Source organism: Apodemus sylvaticus, chromosome 5 (assembly GCF_947179515.1).
Source record: "Apodemus sylvaticus chromosome 5, mApoSyl1.1, whole genome shotgun sequence".
In the NCBI taxonomy this organism is placed as follows: Eukaryota; Metazoa; Chordata; class Mammalia; order Rodentia; family Muridae; genus Apodemus; species Apodemus sylvaticus.
The window spans coordinates 123,644,670-123,664,897 of NC_067476.1; the positions used below are offsets into that span (position 1 = coordinate 123,644,670).

Sequence of the window (20,228 nt, forward strand, 5' to 3'; positions counted from 1 at the left end):
GTAGTTCCAAAGGGTTAGAATCTGTGGTGGGTAGAATGGCAGCAGGCAAATAGGCACGGCACTAGAACTGTAGGTCAGAATTTACAACTAATCCACAAGCACAAGACAGAAAGAGGAGAGAGAGGGGGAGAGAGAGAGGGGGGAGGGAGGGAGGGAGGGAGGGAGAGGGAGGGAGAGAGAGAGAGAGAGAGAGAGAGAGAGAGAGAGAGAGAGAGAGAGAGAGAGAGAGATGAGTGCATAGCCTTTGGAAATCTAAAAACCTAATGGTGTCTGACCTCCACCAACAAAGCCACACCTCCTAATTCTTCCAAGTAAGTTCCTTAAAAACCACCATAAGGCTTTAAAACACATGCTGATAAAGCATGAAGGCCCTCTCCTGGCATCAGCATGTTGCTTGTAGATTTATTTCTAGCCTTCCACAACGTTGAGTTATAGATAGATAGATAGATAGATAGATAGATAGATAGATAGATAGATTGATAGATGCAGATGTAGATATAGATATAACTCCTTAAATCAAATAAAAACCACTATGGAAAATATACCAATCAGTAATACAATGGTGAGGCAACAATTTAAGGGTGAGAAAACAAAGGTCAGGAAATTCTACTTTCAGATTTCAATCATGAAAAAACTAAGAAGGCCTGACTATAACTGTCAAGAGTTCCAGGAAGTGGTTGGATAAAAAGAAAAAAAATCAGGAAGAAGAAACTGAGAAAGCAAGGTGTGCAAAATGTATGTGAGTCCCTGGAGAGATTGCTGGGTGGTTAAGAACACTGAATGCTCTTCCAGAACTCCTGTGTTCAATTCCCAGTACAAACATGGAGGCTCACAACCATCTGTGATTCCAGTACTAGAAGATCCAATGATTTCTCTCTTCTATCCTGTGTGGTTTCCAGGCATACAAGTGGTACATAGACATACATGCAGGCATAGTATCATACACATGAAAAAAACTGTTCAACAAAAGGATAGCAGAAATATTACCAAATATTATTCAACAGAAATGCATGGAATCCAAATATACAAGGACTTTAAAACTCAAAATATGTATTTACAGATAAAAACTCTCCATGCTGCAACAAACCATATAGTAAAAGTAATGAGAAAAATAAATACTTATAAAGGTGAAATGAATTAATAAATTATTTAATAAATGAAAAATCATGAAATAAAACAGTGGATAAATGTCTAAGATTAATAATGGTGAAAGAAAAAACATAGTACCTGAATCAACTAGGGAAAAACAATAATGATCAATCAGTACTTCTCACTCATCTGCTTAGATTTAAACGCTCTTAACTGTCCAATTAAAAGATGAGGTCTAGGCTGGGCAGAGATGGTGCACATCTTTAATTCCAACACTTGGGAGGCAGAGACAGGTGGATCTCTATGAGTTTGAGGCCAGCCTGGTCTAGAGAGCCATTTCCAGGATTTCCAAGACTGCATAAAGAAATCCTGTCTCAAACAAAAAATGATGAAGACTAGCAGATTGGAATAAAATACAGTCCTCAAGTCTGTATGAAGCATACCTACTGGCAAACATAAACAGACTGAAGGTGAAAGTCTGGAAAGCAACATACCAAATATCTAGAATCTGAGACTAGCTATACACATATTTTAAACACTGACTCACCCCAAATTCATCACATTATTATATATAATTAAAATACTTATTGCAATGAATATAAATCATAGTGCCTACATGAATTTTAGAAAGCACTTGTAGTCCAGAATGATAAAATGCAAGAAGCATCTCTCACTCATTTACCAAGAGGGTAACCAGCAACTTTCCCATATACAAACAAGTGAGATAATGAATATAGGATAATCTAATAATAAATAGTCTTGGGAATTCTGAAACATTGATAATAAGAGGTCCTTAAGGAAATCATAAAATGAGAAAAAATATTAGAGAAATAGTAAAAGTCTAACGTGTATAAGAGCTTGCATTTAACTGGTTATGGTGACATATATCTGTAGTCCCAGTGTGTAAGAAACTGAGGCAGGAGGATGAAGATGACCTTGGGACTACAATGTGAAGATCTGCCTCAAAACATCTATAGGACTGGTCAAATTACAAGATGCATAAATGAATAACAAACTCTAATCATGTCCTAGTGATTTTTTTCAGGTATGAGATTGAAAAAAGATATACCTTGTTTCCAGGCACAATGAAGCTTACCTACAAAGCAAAGCCTGCTAGTATATTTCTGGGGGAAAGCCTTTTGCACTCTAACCAGGGCTTTAAATAGATTCAAGTAGGAAAGTGATAGTCATGAACTCCAGTAAGGTGAGAAGAACAGCCACTACTTGGGAATGTGAACATTTCAACAGTTATTAACTCAAAAACCACGATAATAACATAGCCTGGTATTGGTGTTGTTTTAAAAAATCACTACATTTAATAGAAAATACAGTCCATCTAACAATATAGTAATCATACCAAGTGTTTATATATCCTAATTTGATAAAACAAATATTGGGCATGACAAATAAACTTACATATAATAATAATGAGTAGCTTTAATACCCCACTTTCATCAATATTTTTTTTTATGGTTTCTACTGCTATGGAGAGAGACCATGACCATGGCAACTCTAATAAAGGAAAACATTTAATTTGGATTGACTTATGAGTTCAGAGGTCATGGCATTGTCATGGCAGTGTGCAGGCAACATGTTGCTGGTGAAGGAGCTTAGAGTTCTACACTTGGATCAACACACAGCAAAGAGAAAGAGTGACATTGTGCCTCCCTTGAGCTTCTGAAACCTCAAAGCCCACCCCCAGTGACACACTTCCTCCAGCAAGCCATAGCCCCTGTGAATAAAAAAGCCATAGCCCCTGTGAATAAAAAAGCCATAGCCCCTGTTTAGAATAAAAATGGAGGCCATTTTTATTCTAAACACCACAATATTTATAGATCTGACAAACTAATATCCAACCCAATGAAAAGAGAGGAAAGGTACACATTTTCAAATTAGGGCAAAGGCAGTCATTGAAATCTAGGATCATTAGAGAATGTATCCCCCCCCCCATATCAAAAAAAGAAAAAAAAGAAAAAAACATACCTAGAAATACCTAAAATTGAGTTAATTTCTGTCATGTATTACTTATTAAAATTGGACCAAGTTATAAATAACAAACATATCTATAATAAGCAATTAATTTGAAGTGACCTCTCAATAAAAATAAATCAAACTGAGGATTTTGTAGATTCACTGCCCAATTGTATCAGATAATTTAAAATTGAAACAAAAGTTCCTCAATTCCTCTACAGAGTGAGCAGAAGGGGAAGAGATACTACCAAATGTAAAGACACAATAAAATAAAGAATGGGAAAATCAATTTCCTTGATACAGACAGACACAATTATTTCAGCCAATAAACAAAACATTAAAAAAAGATTATATAACATGAGTAAGTTGACTTCATTCTATGGTGCTCTAAGGATCACAATATAGCAGATATATAGGTTCAGCTTACTTATGAAGCTGAAAATTCATGTGATAATCTCATCAAATGCAGAGTCTTTGAATAAATTCAACATTTCTTTATGTTAAAAGCTCTGAGTGTTAAAAGCTCTGAACAAACTTAAGTGGAGAGGATATTATACATAAAAAGGACCACGTATGACCCATTTAAAGCTGATGTTATGCTTGATGAAGAAAGCTAAGGACGTTTTCTTTATATCAGAAACAAAACAATGGCAGCAGCCCTCACCACTCTTGCTCAGCATCGTGCTTAAATGCTTAGGCAAGGTGATGAAATGAGACCAATGGGAACCCAATGAGAAAAGGAGAAGTTTTAAATATCCCATCTCATGAATGGCATTAAAAGATGCTAGGACTCAATCAAGTTAAAATATCCATAGACATCATAAACACTCACTGTAGTGGAGCGGAACATCAGGATACAAAAATCAGAAGATTTTCTAACAGCAAATTTATTGAAAAATATATCAGAAAAATTATTTATAAAATACTAGAAAGGGGAGAAATCAACCAACCAAACAGGCAAATAAAACAATTAAAAAGCCTAAGAAGGAGGTGGAAGACTGCTACAATAAAAAGTATAAAGCACTGAGAAAGAAAATGTTAAACACCAGAAAATCATTTATGTATTCATGGGCAAGCTGAATTAACACTGGAGAACACTATGCTACTAAAATTAATCACAGATAGAAGACAGTCTCCATCAATATCTATAGAAATATTCATAGATTTTCATCTGAAGAACTTCAGATGGCTGAGAAGCAGCTTAAAAAATGCTCAACTTCATTAGTCATTAGGGAAATGCAAATCAAAACAACCCTGAGATTTCACCTTACACCAGTCAGAATGGCTAAGATTAAAAATTCAGGAGACAGCAGATGTTGGTGAGTATGTGGAGAAAGAGGAACACTCCTCCACTGCTGGTGGGGTTGCAAATTGATACAACCACTCTGGAAATCAGTCTGGCGGTTCCTCAGAAAACTGGGCACCTCACTTCCCGAGGATCCTGCTATACCACTCCTGGGCATATACCCAGAGGATTCCCCAGCATGTAATAAGGATACATGCTCCACTAAGTTCATAGCAGCCCTATTTATAATATCCAGAACCTGGAAAGAACCCAGGTATCCCTCAACGGAAGAATGGATGCAAAAAAAATGTGGTATATATACACAATGGAGTACTATTCAGCCATTAGAAACAATGAATTTATGAAATTCTTAGGCAAATGGATGGAGCTAGAAAACATCATACTAAGTGAGGTAACCCAGTCTCAAAAGGTGAATCACGGTATGCACTCACTGATAAGTGGATATTAACCAAGAAAATTGGAATACCCCAAACATAATCCACACATCAAATGAGGTACAAGAAGAACGGAGGAGTGGCCCCTGGTTCTGGAAAGACTCAGTGTAGCAGTATAGGGCAAAACCAGAACAGGGAAGTAGGAAGGGGGGTGGTAGATGGGAGAACAGGGGGAGGGAAGGGGGTTTATGTGACTTTCAGGGAGTGGGGGGGCCAGAAAAGGGAAAATCATTTGAAATGTAAATAAAAAATATATCGAATAAAAAAACAGAAAAAAAACAAAAAAAGAAAGAATCATAGAAAACGAAAAAAGTCCCGAACCTCATGGAAGCACAGAAGACTCTTACTACCTGGGTCTTAACTGCCAGTTAATAAGATTAAGCGTAACTATGGAACTGATCCCTGCATCTGTCTCCGAGGGATTACATGGAGTATTTTAATGACATATATCCTAAATATAATCAGTGCCATTCCATCTGCTGGGCTTCAGGACTGAGGGAGGCAGAGGAAGGCAGCTGAGCCTGTGCATTCATGACTCTGTGCCGCCTGACTGAGAACGAGCCCCCAGCAGCTTCATGCTCCCACCAACATGACCTCTCGGCATGATGCACTGTACCTTTCCCTTAACCTATCCTTTTTAAGTATTTTTCCAATAATGTTCAAATTAACACAATAGTTTAAAGGACCCTACTAACAAAAGCATTATGGTACTGACATAAACACAGAAATACATATTAATGGAATAGAATGTAAGACCTTGGTATAAACCATAGGACTATAGGCATCTGGTTCTTGAAAAACAGTAGCAATAACATACTGAAGAAGGGCAGTCTTTTCATCACATGGTGCTGAGATGACAGGATGCACTTGGCCGAAACTAGATTGTTACCTTAGAACAAAACTCAGTCCGAAATGGGATCAAGGATATGAATATGAGGTGTCAAACAACAAAACGGTTAGAGGAAACAGAGAGAAAACAATTCAAGACATGGTAGGAGTACCCCCAGAGCTCAGAATTAATGACATGAATTGGCAAGTAGACTGCATGGAATTTTAAAATTCCTTCCCAGTAAAGGATACAATTGGCAGAGTGTAGAGATAGTCTACAGAACATGCAGATGTTTGCCAACTATTTATCTGATGTGTATTTATTGTGCTTAATACACAAGTAACAGCAATATAAAAATCACTGAAAGAACAAATAATCCAATTTTAAAAAGAGCAGATGAAATAAACAGATATTCAGATATTCTCAAAAGATGTACAAATGGTCAATAATTATAGGGAAAAATATTTATATCCACTATCAGGAAAATCAACCCCAACCTTCTTGGGATTTCAACTCATCTCAGTGTGAATGAATGTCATTAAGAAAATAGCTGCATGTGGTAGGACATCTCTTTTGTCTCAGCAACTTGGGTGGGGGCAGAGTAGATGGATCTCAGTGAGTTCAAGGGCAGCTTGGTCTACATAGCAACTTCCAGATCAGCCAGTGCTACATTGTAATAAACAAATAAACAAGTAAATACATAAGCAACAAGCAAATATCAACAAATACTTGTAAGAAAGGGAGGGTAAAGAAAGTCATATATTGATGGTGGGAATATAAATTCATACTGCCACTATGAAAATCAGTATGTAGTTTCTTCAAGTAAGAATAATAGAATAATAATAACAAATTTCTACTTTTACAACTATGGCTTCCCTCTCTCTTACTTCTCTTTGGAGGATTAGAAAATGAATTAGTTTATAGTCAGAAATTTGAAATGCAGTAAGTCATCCATGTTAATTGGAAGCTTGTCTTCCCTGGTCAAGGAGGATCCCTTCAAGAGCACATAAGGAAATAAGAGACTGGAACAGAACCAATGGAGTATAGCATTTGAGGAATCACTGTGGTTGTATCTCCCCATCCTCATTCTCATCCTCATCCTCATCCTCATCCTCCTCTTCCTCCTCTTATTTTCAGTGACATTTCTCTCTCTGCACAGGCCTTAGATGTTATTGTTCTCCCAGATTCCATCTCTGACTTTGAACTGTATTTCATCTATGGACTGGGGCACATACCTACATGAAGTTGATGTTTGTAATTACTCATATGGTATCTTTTCCTTTACATCTCAGAACCTCCTGTACTCTCAAGGTGAGTGTCAGCTCATACTGCTTGCCCCCAGTCATGTGTATATTCTTTTGTTACAGAATTCTTTACTTTGAGGCATTTATTCTTCTTGTTTCATGACGTTTCATATATAGGTGTGTAAATCCTTCCTGGATGTTATGAATGTTATTCAGGTCTTTTTCAAACAAACCTTATTTTCATTGCCTTGAGGAATTATGTCTTGTATACATGTCTAGAATAAAGATTGTCACGCTCTGAACTTTAAGTTAGTGTGTCAGAATATCATAGAACAGTAAGGTGGAAAGAGAGCTAATATTTTCCAGCTCCCAGAAGAGAACTCCATTAGCCCTGTTTCTCCCACATACTCAGTACTCAGAACCTTCAGCATTGCCAATGACGTCTGAAGTTTAGGGCATAAAAACCCAAACCAAATAGCAAACAGAACTCCATAACCCCCAGGGATCTTTGTCTTTACTTTGTTTGCGTTTCATTTTGGTATATTGTTTCATGATTTTCATCCATTTCTGGATCTTTTCTTTTGTAGATATTCAGTTATAATCTCAAAGAACATCATCAATGGCAGAATAGTGATTATACTAGGAGATAAAGTAGTGTGGGTGATTTTTGTGAACACTGAAGGTGACAGTATTCATCCCAAAGATAAACAGAACAAGGCATACAAAAATGTCTTATATAGTTTTTCCAGCTATATTATGATTGGAGTCATTCTATATATTGTCAGCACAAGCCCTTTATAGTGCTTAGAGAGAATATTTTTATCTACTATCACAATGTAATGATTGCTGCAGCTTGCCCAGAGCAAAACTTGTAGTAATAAAAACTTCTAGATTGGAACATAGTGATGTCATTTGTGTTACTGGCTGCCTAAGTTGTCTCTGTGCTGTGTCAACCCTAAGCAAACATATCTGAGTTTGGGAGCCTCAGTAAGCTCTGTCATTGGATATTGCTGAATTATGGCACCAATTCTTTAAGAGTGTATCAGCTGAAGTCTCAGAGAGAAGTGGAGTCTAGATTTTAAGCAACTTAAGGCATTGGATTAAAATGGTTTCTATGTACTGACTTTGTATTGAACTCACTTTGAGAAATGCCTTTCTGTGACACTGATATTAGTCAGTGAGTGCTTGGCTTATGGATTCTATCGCCTCCTGCAACAGTATTAAATAAGGAAAATGGGCTGATCATGGGACTCAAGAAATATGAAAAAGTCTCAAAGAGCAGCTACTATACCCATCTTATAAATGTTTGGTACACTTTAGCAAATCACTTGTGGGTTTGCTGTAAGCAGTGGCTATGCAGATGGCAGCATAAATCTCTATGAATTCCAGTGCATTTCTAGAGTTTTCCCATTTTAAATTCATAGAGTCATCACTGGCAATAACACCTGTCTTGGTTGTGGAGATGTACCAATAATAAAGACAGAATAGAAAATAAGGTAAAGGTGAGGATTGAAAGTCCTCCATCAGTTGTCTCGTCTCAGAGTCAAGCCAGTGGCTCTTCCCTCCCTGGGCACGGGATGCATTCTTCATTTGTCAGCCTTGAACCTCGGTTCACCCAGCACTGCCCCTAAACTGCTGGTGCCCTTAGTTCACAGAACTCTGTAGCAGCCTTCTCGAGACCTACATTTGGAAGTAGTACTTGGAACTTCAGCCATTCTATTGTTTTGTTCTTGAATTATTTCTTAATTGAATGAAATGACAAGAACTTAAAGCAAATTTTCTTTGACAAAGAGCCTCCTTGCTTCTTTAAGATAAGTTTCTATGTGACCTTGCTGTAACATTAAAAATAATAACAATAAACAAATAAAGAAGCCTTGGGTAATTTACTTAAAGAAAAGAATAATTTTTTTCTAATCATACGAGTACACTATTTTTATTAGAAGGGTCTTGAAGTAAGAAAAAATGTAATGAAAAAAAGTGCACCTAACACTATACTAATAACCTGTTGGGAATAGTTATATCAGCTCTAAGTGGCCCTTAATTTTCCTAACTCTTGGGACAGTGGGTAAATGAATATGTGCATGTTTTGTGTTTGCTCTCTGGGCCATACTTTAGGTAATATCTATTAGTTGATTTATTTAGCACTTGTGCCTAAGAACCTGTACAACCTGTAATACTGAGTGCCTATCATGACTGCATTGTAAACTCTGTTCCAAATCCTCACATACAGCAAGTAACTCTCTACCAAGATATTGGCAAGGACTGGCAAATTATTTTATTGTTTTATTTGATGATTTCATTGTCCTACTTTGGATCCTAAGCTGTAATATGTATATATACATATTACATATTACATATAATATATTATATCATACATATATATATATAACATACATATTTTAGGTGGATGTGATTGCTAGGTATTCCCTAGTTATCTAGTTAGACAAAGCTTCAACTTGCTCAGGAATTCCAAGCCAGTCTACCTTCCAGAGTCACTGGGAAGCTAAATATGCACAAAGATCAAGACCCTATCTGGGACTTGCTAGGTCACAATTTTTGGATAATTTGTATCACCAGGCAAGTCTGAGAAACTTGAAACCAGCAAGACTACATGTGAGCCTGATGATTTTGTTACTGCATTTTGCTCTATATGGGAGATTTATGGATGTATTGGGTTGATAGTATTTATTTGTTTTTAATGCTACCCAATTAAAAAATAATACAACTAAGGCTGGGCGTGGTGATGACCATCTTTAATCCAAGCATTGGGAGGTAGGTGATTCTCTATGAGTTGCAGGCCAGCTTGGTCTGCATTCAAGTTCCAGGACAGATAGAGCTCCAAGATATATTGTATCAAAAAACAAACAAATATCAAACAAACAAACAAACAAGCAAACACCAGAAGCAGCTGAGTGCACTGGTTCATGTATTTAATCCCAACACCCAGGAGACAAATGGCAGAGGTAGGCGGATCTGATCTCTCTGCTTATTTACTCTTAACTTACTTGCCAGTATTTTAAGCCAAGATGAAAGGAGGCAGAGTCAGAGCCTTCATTTCCTCAACTTGTCCTGCTGGCAGTACATGTGCTGTTGTCTCTCTTCCCGCATTTCACACATTATGAGCAGTCCCAGGGGAGGGGGGGTTCTGAAGGAAGCTGTGTCATACTGTAACATCTATGTTTAAAATCTATATTAAAACACTGTACTATCTACACTGAATCTTAGAAGACATTCTAAAATCGACTGTAGAGTCTATTGTCCCAGAAATGTTCTGAAGGAACAAACTGGTCACTCTGTTGTCTGTCATGGAACAGCTGAAAGAGAAAAGCAAAGGAATAGCATACTTTTGGAGAATTCTTCATCCTGTATTTCTTTCAGGACAGCATAGTTATTGAATATGCATGAATTTCTCACCTTTTGCTGAGTGGTTATGTTTTGTGTCACTGTGCATGACATATTTCACATGTGCTTTATCACAGTAAGTCCCCCCCTTAACTTTAAGATGATTTATCAACTTACTTTCACATATTTATTAACAACCTAGTTTGAGCCATGTCTCCATGTCTTTGTCCCCAAATGCAGTGCAGAGTTAGTTGCTTTACTGGCCCTCCTGTCCCATCTCAGTCTGGGACTTCTATGGAAAGGCAAAACTGTAGGTGAGAATGTGCCGTGTGTCTGCAGAGGTGAAAATGCTTAATGTGCTTGTGAATTAATGCCTTTCTCCTAGGAAGATTATTGTACTCTGATGAATATTGAAATCTAATCTTCACTCATAGGCTAATCTTTTTAAAGTATTACTTATGATCCCTAGAGATTCATGTGTTCTCAGTGCTAGGACAGAAAGTAGTCAGAGCCTCTTGACAGATACTATGTTTAAGCACTATAGATACTATTACAGATGAATTAGCTAACTAAAGTCTTGTGGCTGTGAAAGACCAGCAGCAGATAAACTCTGTAATAGGTTTAAACGTGAGCACAAAACAAGAGATTCTATCCTTTACCACCACCATGACACCAACGGCATGCTGATTTGGGTTCACCACCGGAAGAGAATGCCAGTTTGCTGTTGGACTTAAACAAAGACTGTAGTCAATGAGATTACAGTCTTCCCACTAGCAGGAGCTAATTCAACTGAAATAGTGTCTATAGTGCTTAAACATAGTATCTGTCAATAACCTTGTGACTTTGATTTAACAAGTAACCGTCTAGATAGGTGTTCTTTTCTTAACAAAAGAAATACCAAGATTCTGCAAAATGCAAAGAAAAAACTTTTATTTTACCATTTCTACTGTTTCCCAATATTGAATCTTTAAGAAGAAATTATTATTCCTTCTTCTCCTTTTTGATGTTCCCACTCATGCTTTTACCAGAAGTTCAGAGAATTTCATGGAGAGCAGAACCCTGTGCTGGGGGAAGACAGGACACACCCTATTGCTAGCAGTTGCCTCTGTAAAATCAGTGCATGGCACACAGGGAGAACAGAATAATATAGTCTGTCAGTGTTTTTGCCTACTTGCCACTTTTTTAGCACCCTCTATTTTAATGTCTATTTGGACCTGGGGAAATGTTTCTATATCACTGAAGGTAAAATCCTTCTAGCACTTAATAAAATCTAAGTATGACTTAAATGTTCTGCTTAAAGTATATGATTTATTCATAACAATTATAGAGACATTATTTCCCAGCTTCATAGAAGGTAAAATCATGGCTTACAGAGGCTGGCCAAAGTACACAGAACCTTATCCCAAGTAAATGGCAGAAGCTGGATATGAACCCAAGTCTGTCTATTTAGAAAACAATGCTGTTACTCATCCTCTCCAATATCAACTGTTTGTGTGGCTTATTGCCATGCATACTAGGTTCAACGTTTTACACACTTTGGGTAAGTGTAAATTTACTCAGCATCTTACTGAGGAGAGAACAACAGAAGAAGAAAAGACGGCAATCATCAAGTTGGGATGCTTGAATTTGGAGTCAACTTGTTTGTTGGAAATTTAGTTTATTGTAGATGCCATGAAATATAGAGGGAGTTACATTGTGCATTTGAACCAAGTTTCTTTTGTGAAACAAGACTGTAACAAGTAATGGCTATGAGATATTTAGCAAAAGGTCTTCACTAGTTATGGTACAAGTAACTACAGAATAATTTATATTTTAAAAAGAAAGTTCGCTGAAGTTGTCACAGATGATGCTGTCATGGAAGTCACATTCACTCATCTCCTCATTCTTCCTCCTGTTGGATTAGGCCATGCATGAAGTTCATTCACTCTTTAGACAATAAAAGTAAGAGTTGCATTCAATTCATTTTAAGTACTATGGACTGTAGTTACTGCAGTAGCTAGACAACATAGACTAAATGACAAATTACCTACTTATTTTTCTAATATGTACCTTCTAAAAGTCTTGTAGTTATAATTCAAATATATTTTCCCACACTTTCCACAGATGAAGACATTTTTAAAATTGTCTTTTACTTCCCCACCCTTGGTAAAGTGTCTTCTAGCTTGAGGTTCTGTGACATGCTGTAAAATTGTGAAGCAAATGTCTGCATCTAATACCTTTCTATGTCTGTCCAGAAAATGTTCTCTGAATAAGGCTTTTCAGAAATTCAAGTTTCAAAATTTTTATTGAATAATTTTGGCATTCTTTCTTATCAGCAGTAGTGCTAGGACAGTGGCTCTATCTGTTTTTAACACTAAGCCTGGGGAAAGTCCCAGGTATGATGCTTCTCTTCTGTTACATGAGCATTGTGAATTCAGACCTTAAAGTTTGCTTAAGATCTGAGTTTAAATTCATCGAAAACTGAAAGAAGACAAATGCCATTGAGAATACTGGAGTCGTTTTGCCCACAGACAGACCTACAGTGACTGGAAGTGGTCAGTCAGCTTGCTGACAGAGAGGTCTATAAAGAGGAAAAAGTTTCCCTTGGCCCACCAAATGTTTAAAAGAACCATTCTAAAATTGGCTGCTCGCTCTCATCTCGGAGCAGCCTTTTCCTCCCTTAACGCACACTCCATTAAAAAGGCACTGTGTGTCTGTTTAAGAGAGTCGGCAGGAATTCAAGATTTAGGGACAGGCAGGCTCCTTAGTCTATTTGCTACTAATTACATACTTGTAATAAGTATTCCACCAAAACTATAATATATACTGAACATCTTTTCCCATCTCTCTGCTTACCACCACATTCCATAAGTACAAATTCCTCATAGAGCATTGACAGTGACCTTGTTCTTCAAGCAATCAGAGGGATTTTTTTTGAAACACACACTAGACATGGCTTGTTTACCATTTTTTTAAAATATTTTTATTTTCTATATTCTTTGTTTACATTCCAAATGATTTCCCCTTTCCCAGATCCCCCCTCCCCATATGTCTCAGACTCCAGAAAACCGAACAACCCTATTAAAAAATGGGGGTACAGAGTTAAACAAAGAATTCTCACCTGAAGAACTTTGGATGGCGGAGAAGCATCCTAAAAAATGCTCAACTTCATTAGTCATTAGGGAAATGCAAATCAAAACAACCCTGAGATTTCATCTTACACCAGTCAGAATGGCTAAGATTAAAAATTCAGGAGACAGCAGGTGTTGGAGAGGCTGTGGAGAAAGAGGAACTCTCCTCCACTGCTGGTGGGGTTGCAAATTGGTACAACCACTCTGGAAATCAATCTGGCGGTTCCTCCGAAAATTGGGCACCTCACTTCCAGAAGATCCTGCTATACCACTCCTGGCCATATACCCAGAGGATTCCCCACCATGTAATAAGGATACATGCTCTACTATGTTCATAGTAGCCCTATTTATAATTGCCAGATGCTGGAAAGAACCCAGGCATCCCTCAACAGAAGAGTGGATGCAAAAAATGTGGTATATCTACACAATGGAGTACTATTCAGCCATTAGAAACAATGAATTCATGAAATTCTTAGGCAAATGGATGGAGCTAGAGAACATCATACTAAGTGAGGTAACCCAGACTCAAAAGGTGAATCATGGTATGCACTCACTAATAAGTGGTTATTAACCTAGAAAACTGGAATACCCAAAACATAATCCACACATCAAATGAGGTACAAGAAGAAAGGAGGAGTGGCCCCTGGTTCTGGAAAGACTCATTGAAGCAGTATTCGGCAAAACCAGAATGGGGAAGTGGGAAGGGGTGGGTGGGAGGACAGGGGAAGAGAAGGGGGCTTACGGGACTTTCGGGGAGTGGGGGGCTAGAAAAGGGGAAATCATTTGAAATGTAAATAAATTATATCGAATAAAAAAAAAAGAGAAAAAAAAACTTCTTCTCTTCATCCAATCTCCAATCACCTCTCCTTTTTTCCTCTGTCCTTATATTCCCCTCCAATGTTAGATCAATCCTTTCCAGGATTAGGACCTTCTCCATACTTCATGGGAGTTATTTGTTATGCGATTTGTGCCTTGGGTATTCAGGGCTTCTGGGCTAATTAATATCCACTTATCAGAAATTGCATTCCATGTGTATTCTTTTGTGACTGGGTTACCTCACTTAGGATGATATTTTCCAGATCAAACCATTTGCCTAAAAATTTTGAGAATTCATTGTTTCTAATTGCTGAGTAGTATTCCATTGTGTAAATATACCACATTTTCTGTATCCATTCCTCCTTTGAGGGGCATCTGGATTCTTTCCAGCTTCTGGCTATTATAAATAAGGCTGCTATGAACATAATGGAGCATGTGTCTTTATTGCATGCTGGGGAATCCTTTGGGTATATGCCCAGGAGAGGTCCTCTGGAAGTGTCATGTCCAGTTTTCTGAGGAACCGCCAGACTGATTTCCAAAGTGGTTGTACCATCTTACAGCCCCACCAGCAGTGGAGGAGTGTTCCTCTTTCTCCACATCCTCGCCAGCACCTGCTGTCTCCTGAGTTTTTGACCTTAGCCATTCTGACTGGTATAAGGTGAAATCTCAGGGTTGTTTTGATTTGCATTTCCCTAATGACTAATGATGTTGAGCACTTCTTAAGGTGCCTCTCGGCCATCTGAATTTCTTCAGGTGAAAATTCTCTGTTTAGATCTGTACCCCATTTTTAATAGGGTTATTTGGTTCCCTGGGGTCTAACTTCTTGAGTTCTTTGTATATATTAGATATTAGACCTCTATCAGATGTAAGGTTGGTAAATATCCTTTCCTAATTTGATGGTTGCTGTTTTGTCCTTTTAACAGTGTCCTTTGCCTTACAGAAACTTTGTAATTTTATGAGGTCCCATTTGTCAATTCTTGATCTTAGCGCATAAGCTATTGGTGATCTGTTCAGGAACTTTTCCCCTGTGCCCATGTCCTCTAGGGTCTTCCCCAGTTTCTTTTCTATTAGTTTCAGTGTGTCTGGTTTTATATGGAGGTCCTTGATCCACTTGGAGTGAAGTTTAGTACATGGAGATAAGAATGGATCAATTCGAATTCTTCTGCATGCTGACCTCCAATTGAACCAGCACCATTTGTTGAAAAAGCTATCTTTTTTCCACTGGATGTTTTTGGCTCCTTTGTCGAAGATCAAGTGACCATAGGTGTGTGGGTTCATTTCTGGATCTTCAATTCTATTCCATTTGTCTGTCACTGTGCCAATACCATGCAGTTTTTACCATTTTATTCCCTCCTTCCTCCTTCATTCCTCCTCCCTCCTCTCTATTCCTTATATTCCTCCTCTCTCCTCTCTCCTCTCTCCTCTCCTCCTCTCCTCTCCCTTCTTCTCCTCTCCTCTCCCCTCTCCTCTCCTCTCTCCTCCTCTCTCCTCCTCTCCCTTCCCCTCTCCTCCCTTCTCCTTCCCTCCCCTCCCCTGCCCTCCTCTCCTCTCCTCTTCTCTCTCTTACCCTCTTCTTCTGTCTTCTCCCCTCCCCTCATCTTCTCTCCTCCTCCTCTTCTTATCTTCTTCCTCTCCTTCCTTGTGGCCTGCCTTGTCAACCCTCAGAGGATTTCATTTAAATCAACTTGAGATCCCATCTGTTTTCTCTTCTTCCTTTCAGATCTCCTGTTTCCAGTACTGAGTGTGAATCCCTCTGTCATTCCTCCAATCATTAGACACTCTAAGCCGACTCTCGACATGAAGTTTATAAAATCTGTTTCCTGTGGTCAGGACACTGTTTATATCCATTTTACATGGCTGCCCCTGCCCCGTGCCTCCAGTCTTTTCCCCTTAACTACACAATATAGATTCTGTAGTCCCATTCACCCACAGTAGTGATTTTCAAAAGCACCTCCCACACACTTTCATTTTAAATGCATCAAGTTTTTACTTAATATATGAATTTCTGCACTTTGCTCCCCCCTAGAATATCTACATTGGTTTGTTTTGTATATCCAGTGCCAGAAGTAGTTATTGAGGAGATATTTAGTAAATCCTTGTTGAATGTAGGCATATTTCTGTAATGTTTTTAAAGTCTTAGTTTGCTCATCTGAAAAATAGGGACAAAAAATTCTTATTTACTGTGAATTAAAAGTCATTAAATATATATATATGACAGAATTCTTTACAAATGGTGCTGTCATCACTAACAGAAACATAATCAACAATGCTTGTGCCTAATCTATGTATGAAATATCACTAATATGTGTACAAAATACTTTAATAAAAGACCTTTGCTAGACTTTTGTTTCACCCAGACTTCCCTAGATGTATATTTTAGCACTAATCCCCACTTCAAGGACATAAAAATGAAAGTTGCATCAGTGCTATGAACTGGGTTCAGTTTTGCAGTGTCAGAATTGCCCAAGCCACAGTGTACATTCAAAGGGGTAATTACTTTGGGTAGTAATTGTCTAGACAGTCCTCCCTCCCCTCTAGCCAACTGGCATTGAAAACCAAGTACTGCTTTTGTGTGTGCACACAATTAGGCTGTAAAATCCTATTATCCCATTTCCACACCCCTGTGGCTGCTTGCTTTCTTTTGAAGCTCTTTTGGGGGGCTGGGGGTGTAGAAGAAGAAAAGAAAGAAAGAGTGAGGAAAAAAAAGCTTTCTAGGTAACCCAAAGGTTTATTTGTAATCTCATTGTACTCAGGTAATAAAAGATGGAGGGGCACACACGTGACTTGTGACTTTCGTATACCTTCAACTAGAGTCCCATGATACTTATGGGAAAGCTCGTGAAAGTGTTTTTTTGTTGGTGGTGGTTTTTTTTTTTTTTTTTTTTTTTTGTGGGGTGGCTAGAAATACTTCTGTGTGGGGTTTGAAATGAAGTTGGATGTAATTCTGTTCTGATGCTCACAATGTAGAGCAAGATCAACTTTCTTCTTGAGTGCTCTGTGCAGAATGCACAGGCTGCTTAAACCTTGGGCTGATTCTCCCTAGCTGCAGACACAGCACCCCACTCAGCTCCCTTGTTGCCTATTTACACCGAGCCTTTCTCCACCCTCTTCTACTGCATTCACGGCAAGCTTTTTTTTGGGGGGGGGTGTGTGGATGTTTTAGTTTTCCAGGTGACTGAACTTTTCCTTCACATTCTTTCCGTACCTTGACTAATTGACCCCTGTTCCCTGAGGATAGCACCTCTGTTTTCTGCCACATCTGTCACTGCTACTGTGTAATGGTGGTGACGGAAAGGCCTGGGGTAGGAGTGTGGGATGTAAGCAGCCAGTGCTAACAAGATTTTCTAGACTCTTAATGATCTGTTTTGTCACTATTCATTCTTTTGACTTCATGTCTTAACCTGATTCCATCTCCCTCTTCGTTTTCCTTATCTTTGGGACATAGCCCCATCTTCAGATGGAGCCTTCAGCAACTCTGCATTATACCCATGCTTCACACTGCTCTGAGTGACAGACTCACTCGCTCCTTGCTAGACTCTTTCCAGACTGCCAAGTTTTTCCATCATGGCCTTTACCCTGATCTGAGTCATATCCCTGACTTGAGTATATCTTGAGCTTTTTCAGTTTTCTTTTCTATTCAGTTGACCTCACTGTAAGTTCTGATCTCTACATGTCCTCTCTTCCTGAGTCTCTCAAGAAATCACTTCATTGGCATTTGGTGAAATCTACCTCCCTTCACCCTGACCTAAACCCCTTTACTCTCCGAGCTCTTTAGAAGAATTATTTTAATCATTGTTTTTATTTTCTTTATTTTTCATTAACTTGTCGATATCTTTGAGACCTCTGCTCTATTAGTCTGCAAATGGGTTCTGGGGGGGTGCTCTTTTCTCATATTAAGTAGCATCATCTAATATAATAGTGCCATACATACATTTTTTCACAACCTCTTTAAAATAATTCTAGTTCTTTGACTTCATGTTTTCTTCCCATGATTATTTTCCTCCTCTGTAACTTTCCTTCTTTCTTTCTTCTTTCCCCTTCCTTTATTCCTTTCTTCTGTGGTAATGGGGGTGGGTGGATATGGTGTGTATGTGAATTGTGTGTTTGTATTTGTGTGTATTGTATGCTTGTGAATGTGCAGGTGCTTGTCCCCTTGCCCTTGAGTGTGAAGGCCAGAGGGAGATGTTACATGTCTTCCTTTCTTTGTTTCTTTAAGAAGTCTTGAACTGAAGATGCTTGTCATTTATCTTGTCTAGTAGGCCAGGGAACTCTTAGGATCTGAGAGCTGAGTCACCCTCCCAGTGCTTTGGCTACAGGCATATATATCCATGGCAAGCTTTTTACATGGATGCTAGAGATTTGAACCCAGCTCCTCATGTTTGCAAAGCAAGTATTCTTAGTCACGAAGCCATTTTCCTAGCTTTTCTTTTTTCTTTTGCTTAATATTTCATTTAATTATTTTTTCCTTTTATATTCTTACAGAAGAGGAGTATTTCTTTGACTCATGTCTTGTGTCTCTGTTATCTTCCTGTGGGCTGTCTCATCCACCCTCTCAACTTTAATAACAACCTCTGATCATATAGGTGTCCTTTTCCGATGCTGGCCATTTGTTTCTTGACCTTGTTTCTTATAGACATTACCAGAGCACTAACTTTAAACTACTTTGAACTTAAGGTGATTTTAAATGACCACCTGCCAGGCTCTTGAGGGTTAAATGAACAATATTAAAAACCAGAAGACAAACCTGGGCTTTGCATAACCATCCACTCAAGACCCACAGATACAAAAGTCCTACAGATTACATCACTGTTTTTTTTTCCATCTTTCTGAATTGTCTTACCAAATGTGGCTCATTTGTGCTGAACAATGCCTGCTGTTTACACAGAGCTACACTCAGTTCTTTTGTATTAACCCTTTGTTTTCATCTGTTCCAACCCTTATCTCTCTTAACTGCAACACTGTTGCTCTGACAGTGCATCTGCTGCTGGAGTTTGCTTCCTCACCTACAATATCCTCTGTTTCTACCAAATGTTCTTCAAGTGTATTGACTTTTTAAACACTTGCTTAAAAACCATGTCCCACCCCCCACCCCCCAATTGCTTAAAAACAGTGGCCCAAAACCATCAGGACAGGTGCCATGACTTGAAATACCACAAAGCCTGGCATAACAAACTAACCACCCAATGAGCAGACAGCAGCAACAAAACCAAACCCTGCACTTAGGGTCTACCTCCTGTGCAGAGAATAGTTTATCTGCACCCTTACCCTTTCTCCCAATACCTTCTAAGTCAGTGACAGCAGTCCTCACCCACACCCGTCTGTGCCTGGGAGATTTTAATTCCGAGAGTCCTTCCTAAGGCATGGTTGTTTTAATAAAACCATTCCCTCTTGATTCTGACCTATGCCAGGATTCAGGCTATTGTCTTTTTTTTCTCCGTGGTTTTGCTTAACACTTTCCCTCTATGGCAAATATCTTGCTTCCTTGTTACATTTCTTCAGTCCTCAGCCCTGGTTTGACCTTATTCCTGAGGTCTTCTCTGACCTATTCAAATATGTAATTGTTTTTTTTCTATATTGCATAATAAACTTCTTTTTTTCCCTGCTAATGCTATGAACCATTAACCTGCAGCCAAAAGGTATAATAGTTGTAATTTCAAGACTGTGAGACATTTGCTAATCATGCTAAGTGGAAGAAAGGAATGTTAAACATCACTATTGTTTTCAACAACAGATGAGCTCATTAAAATAATTCAGCACTGGATGCTTTTTCCCAACACCCCCCCTCTAAGTTGCTTTAGAACATCCACAGATCTCTAGGGATTCCTTCTGGAACTGTCCTGCTCATGAAGCCATAAAATGTGCTTTAGTCAGAAACTGTGGTTAGGAAAGCATTGTTTTTTACTAGTTCCCCTGACCCAGGGGAATACTTTTAATAAGTCAGCGCTGCTGACAGGCAGAGAATAGTGTTGTTTTTAATGGGGAACTAGAGTTGGTGCAGTAATTTCATGCAGTTACAAGTTACTGCATCTAAAAGCAATTTCTGATTTTCGTCAAACATTTGGCAAGAGTGTGATCTTTTAGTTTTAC

At 38.4% G+C, this 20,228-nt stretch overlaps 1 protein-coding gene across 11 annotated transcripts in view; it reads left to right on the forward strand.

Annotated features, from left to right (window-relative positions):
• Nucleotides 1-20,228, forward strand: part of Macrod2 (mono-ADP ribosylhydrolase 2) — a 2,114,706-nt gene that overhangs the window by 270,103 nt on the left and 1,824,375 nt on the right. The window lies entirely within an intron of this gene.